At 58.3% G+C, this 5,697-nt stretch overlaps 2 non-coding genes across 2 annotated transcripts; both read right to left on the reverse strand.

The window, feature by feature from the left end:
* Positions 1–517: 517 nt before the first annotated feature.
* LOC142792819 (5.8S ribosomal RNA) lies at positions 518–670 on the reverse strand. The gene has a single exon (XR_012891231.1). It is a non-coding gene; the product is annotated as a 5.8S ribosomal RNA (ribosomal RNA).
* A 1,717-nt stretch (positions 671–2,387) lies between these two features.
* On the reverse strand, positions 2,388–4,202 carry LOC142792838 (small subunit ribosomal RNA). The gene has a single exon (XR_012891249.1). It is a non-coding gene; the product is annotated as a small subunit ribosomal RNA (ribosomal RNA).
* Positions 4,203–5,697: the final 1,495 nt, after the last annotated feature.

The following is a 5,697-nucleotide window of genomic DNA, read 5'->3' on the forward strand; positions in this document are numbered from 1 at the left end:
CGAACGTTCCCTGTTCGCGCGGCAAAGCCTGGAGGAGGCACGGCCCCGCAGCGTGTTCGAGCGCCCGGTCTACGGGACACCCTGCTTACTTCGAGGGCAACAAGCGCAACGCAAGGCTGCGATCTCGCGCACTTTGCGCACGGCTGGAGAAGCTTTGCTGGCCGGCTTTCGCTCCTCGTGTTTACCGTGCGTTAAAGTTGCGCGTCCGTGGCTCTCGCAGCTCTTGCGCGCCCGGTCGCAGAGAGGAGTACGCAACCTCGACCGCACTTTCCCTGCAGGCTTCCTTCCGACTCGAAGTCCTGCGGCGGTCTCAACGAGGTGCCACATCCTCAATGCAGTCGGTCGCCCCCGTTTCGGTTGGGCTCTGGCACGACGGTCGCCACCGTCTCGCCCTTGAGTGGCCGCTGTTGGCGCTCGCTGTGAGGTGTTCAGCGTGCTGTCCGTGTTGCCGACGCGGTCAAAACGAGTCGACGGCTCACGTTCCCTTGTGCGCCGAAGGCTCTCTTGATATGTGATCCGACCCTCAGACAGACGAAGCCAAGGGAAGACCCAAGGCCGCAATGTGCGTTCAAAGAATCAGTGCTCAGTGTGTCCTGCAATTCACACCAAGTCTCGCAGCTGGCTGCGTTCTTCATCGACCCGAGAACCGAGTGATCCACCGCTTAGAGTCGTGAAAAAGTGTTTGTTCAATTCCGTACAGTCAAAACCAAACGTTTCTGGCACTCGGCCAAACAGTGGCCAAGAAGGGCGCTTTTCAGCGCACGCTTGGACTCCAAAACTCTGCCGCGCCTTTTTCGGCTGCCGCAAATCGAGCAAACGGTGTGTTTCGGACGGCGTTTCGCTTTCGCTACTTGCGAGTGCTTTCGTGGTCCACCCCTCTATAAATACTCGGGAGGCGTCGAAGCCGGTTCTCCAAGCCGGACCCGTAGGTATCGTTGTGTGCTCGCTCTCATTGGCCCGCCTAACCAGAAAATGCCTGCGGTACACCCATTTGGATAAGAGTGCACGCAGATGCGGGCCTCGACGGCTACACATTTCCTCGGGCGGCCGCCTCCCGGCCTCCGTGGAGCGCGGGATGCACGGTCCCATCGACAAGCCTCTCCCGTTTTTACCGTGGCGTCGCGGTTCACCACGGCAGGCGGGTCGGTCTCCTCCGCATAAAAAGGGGGACCCCCGCTTTTTGTTCCACGAAATCGCACAAGCTTTTTTCGCATCCACGGTTTGCCACCGCACACCAAAATGCCGATCCGGCTGCCTACTTTAGCCAACAGGTGGAGCCAGGCGCGCCGTACTTGCGCGGCACTTCCCACGTCCACCGAAGTCGGTGCCAAGGACCTTTCGGCGCCGGAGCCGCGTACGAGCCTACTCGAGGCGGAAGAACGAAGCCAGCAAGGGCCTGGCCGCAAGTGCGTTCAATTGTCGGGACGTCCAAGTCCCTCGTTCTTCCGTGCTTCCTCTTTCGGCAAGTCGTTGCGGCACCTTCCCAAAGCGCGCAGACCCGCTAATCGCGACGAGCGCGACGTGGCCGTGCCGCCTTTCCCTCGGCAGCAAGCAAAACGCCTGGCAACGTCGACGCTCCCCTAACCGCGATCTCGCACCGTGTTTCGTGTGGCGAATTCAAAAGCCGGCCGGCGCTGCTGCAACCATTACGGTCGGTACGCATACGCCGCGGAGGGCGGGACGGTCATCGGAGCGTGCGGTTCCTCCATCGAGTACTGCGCACCTCGGCCGTCGCATCGCCGTGCCATGACCGGCCGCGCGTCAACGCGAACCGGTGCCAGCGAGATCCCTCGCCTGCAAGAACCGACCGGCAGCCTCCGTCACCCGAGGACGCGGAGGCGCTTGCCGCGGACGGCGGGACGGTATGCACTGGTGCACAGCGGACCCGTCACATCGCCAGTTCCTTGACCGACCGCCGACGCTTGTGCCGTTCCTCTCGTACTTGGCAGTCGCCGCGCGATTGTCGGGTCTCGTTCTTGCACGCTCGAACGGTCGGGAGGGCACTCGGCTGGCGTTTCGGGAACGCGCAGCCTCGCCTTCTACCGACGTAACCACGACTCGCCGTTCGCGCTCCGCCGCTCCTGTTTACAGTACTAGGCGGTCCCGCAGCGGTCGGGTCGCGCATTTCGAGCGCTTCGAGCCACGGTGCAGTGGCGGGTCGAAAGCCGACCTATGAGTGCGTTGCGCCGTTTGTACCCGCGTCCGCCACCTGGCCGACCGTCCAAGGTCGCGGTGTTGGCGTCCGCTGGGCGCAACAATTTGTCACGGGGTGCCGCTCCACATTCAGGCAGCCCCGTGGGGAAAAGCCGACCCCGCGTCCAAACGGGGTCAGCGGCAGAAAGTGTCGGGCGCAGACGCAGCTGAGGCGCTCACCCTTCACAATCCGTTAATGATCCTTCCGCAGGTTCACCTACGGAAACCTTGTTACGACTTTTACTTCCTCTAAATGATCAAGTTTGGTCATCTTTCCAACAGACCGGCGCAACCGAAAGGCCGCGCCGGACATCGGTCCGAAGACCTCACTAAATCATTCAATCGGTAGTAGCGACGGGCGGTGTGTACAAAGGGCAGGGACGTAATCAACGCGAGCTTATGACTCGCGCTTACTGGGAATTCCTCGTTCAAGGGGAACAATTGCAAGCCCCTATCCCAATCACGAAAGAAGTTCCACGGGTTACCCAGTCTTTTCAGACAGGGATAAAGACACGCTGCTTCCTTCAGTGTAGCGCGCGTGCGGCCCCGGACATCTAAGGGCATCACAGACCTGTTATTGCTCTGTTTCGTGCGGCTAGGAGCCGCTTGTCTCTCTAAGAAGGTTGTAAGGTGCTGGGAACCCCGCACCTATTTAATAGGCTAGAGTCTCGTTCGTTATCGGAATTAACCAGACAAATCGCTCCACCAACTAAGAACGGCCATGCACCACCATCCACCGAATCAAGAAAGAGCTCTCAATCTGTCAATCCTCCCAGTGTCCGGGCCGGGTAAGTTTTCCCGTGTTGAGTCAAATTAAGCCGCAGGCTCCACTCCTGGTGGTGCCCTTCCGTCAATTCCTTTAAGTTTCAGCTTTGCAACCATACTTCCCCCGGAACCCAAATACTTTGGTTTCCCGGAAGCTGCCCGCCGAGTCATTTGAGTAACTCAGGCGGATCGCTGGTTGGCATCGTTTATGGTCAGAACTAGGGCGGTATCTGATCGCCTTCGAACCTCTGACTTTCGTTCTTGATCAATGAAAACATTCTTGGCAAATGCTTTCGCAGTAGTTCGTCTTGCGACGGTCCAAGAATTTCACCTCTAGCGCCGCAATACGAATGCCCCCGTCCGTCCCTCTTAATCATTACCTCGTATTCCAAAAACCAACAGAACAGAAACGAGGTCTTGTTCTATTATTCCATGCAAGTTTATTCAGGCGACTCGCCTGCGTTGAGCACTCTAATTTTTTCAAAGTAAAAGCACCGGCCATCTCGAGGCACACAATGAAGTGCACCAAGAAAGAACCGGCATGATGTTCAGTCCGAGCCGTCGCATCGGGTAGATGCACTACTCGTCTGGAACTGAGATCCAACTACGAGCTTTTTAACCGCAGCAGCTTTAGTATACGCTATTGGAGCTGGAATTACCGCGGCTGCTGGCACCAGACTTGCCCTCCAATTGATCCTCGTTAAAGGATTTAGAGTGTACTCATTTCAATTACGGGGCCTCAAAAGAGTCCCGTATTGTTATTTTTCGTCACTACCTCCCCGTGCCGGGAGTGGGTAATTTGCGCGCCTGCTGCCTTCCTTGGATGTGGTAGCCGTTTCTCAGGCTCCCTCTCCGGAATCGAACCCTGATTCTCCGTTACCCGTAACAACCATGGTAAGCAAGTAACCTACCATCGAAAGTTGATAAGGCAGACACTTGAAAGAAACGTCGCCGGCTCGTGGCCATGCGATCAGCACAAAGTTATCCAGAGTCACCACACAATACGGGCCGAAACCCGATCGATCTTGGTCTAATAAAAGCACCCGTTACCCAAAGGGCTCCAGGCTCACTGCATGTATTAGCTCTAGAATTGCCACAGTTATCCAAGTAGGAAGAAACGATCTAAGGAACCATAACTGATTTAATGAGCCATTCGCGGTTTCGCCTTATTTCGGCATGTACTTAGACATGCATGGCTTAATCTTTGAGACAAGCATATGATTACTGGCAGGATCAACCAGGTAATCGTTCGACTGCGCGTCCGTCCTCGCCTTCGGCGGGCCGGACGCAGTCTGTGTGCGGCGGAGGCCACCTTCAGGCGCCCCAACACGCTTATTTTGCACTCCGAGATGACGGCGTTCGAGCTCGCTACGGCACAACCTTCCCGAAAGACGAGTGGGAGCCGTGCGGCAAGAAGCACGTTCATGCTCGCTCTTTTTCGTTGCATCGACTCGGTCGCGCCGTGCGGGTTGCCCAAGCCCGCTGCACTGTCGGTGGACCGGCCGGAACTAGCAACGGAGCCGAGACTGCAAAGCCGCCAGACGACGGGTCACGCCCGCGTCTTCGGCGCTTTCGCATCTGAATCGCCCGAGGACGACACGGAACACACCTCGATATCGTGGTAAAACGGCACCGTCCGACAACCAGCCCCTAACGCATCAAGCGGATGAGGCTGCAGACGACTGCCGTGGATTCCCCTGGAGCAGACCCGAGGACACGCTTGACGAGGCCGAAGCCCGCCGCATATCAGACACCCGGTCGCTTTCGCGTACGCCGCTCACGAGAACCCCCACATAATAGCAGCGATAAGTACCCAGACCTCCTTGGGCACTAATACGAGCGTACTCGAGAAAATTTCACCGCGGGTGTGCCCCGAAACGTGTGGCACGTTGAGCGTGCCACAAGTCTACGTCGCTCTCAAACCCGCCGAGGTCGTAGAATTTGCGACCCTACTCACGAAATTCCCACCGAGGATACGGCCGCAAACGTACCGCACCTTGGGTAGGCCACGAGTTTGTGCAACACTACGCTGACGGCACAGCACCGAGGTCGTGCGCGCACGCACGGGAAAATTCCGCCGCGGTTTCTGCCGAAAACGTGAGGCACCACGACTCTCCGCAAGTTCGCGTCGACTGCGAAAGACCGAAGTCGTGAACGACGTGTCCGCTACTCGCCGCCGACACGCTGGACACCAAACGTACAACGACTCGACGGCGTCGTAGAGGCCCACGACGCGGTTTTCCTTAACGACGTCTCGGCGTGGCACCGACAGGTTAGAACGGCCGACCAACGTTCCCTGTCCGCCGTTCGGCTCAGTCGAAGGGCTCGGCGACTTCGGCAACGCTGCGAAGCCGCACGGTGACGCACGCCATGTCCCCATTTTTTTTTTTTTTTCTTTCTGCGTCTGCCGGGGTGCCCCTATAATAGCAGCGATAAGCACCCAGACCGCCGTGGGTCGCTCGCCCCGGCTGACGTGGTTTTTCGTACTCCTGCGGCGGTCGCCGTCAAGCACGTCCAAATACGCTACTTTCGTGGGCGCATTCACGCTCTTTCGCTTCGCCGGAGTGCCAGCACTCACTCTGCCAAAAACGGCGAACATCCGAGCGGCGGTTCCCACTTTTGCGTCGGCGTCGCAAACCCCGCCCCGGCAGACGAGGTTTACCGTACTCGTGCGACGGTCGCCGGCGAGCACGTGGAAAGACGCCGATATCGTGCCCGAATCGGCTCCGTTCGGCTTCG

Source organism: Rhipicephalus microplus, unplaced genomic scaffold, assembly GCF_043290135.1.
Source record: "Rhipicephalus microplus isolate Deutch F79 unplaced genomic scaffold, USDA_Rmic scaffold_246, whole genome shotgun sequence".
Classification (NCBI taxonomy): Eukaryota; Metazoa; Arthropoda; class Arachnida; order Ixodida; family Ixodidae; genus Rhipicephalus; species Rhipicephalus microplus.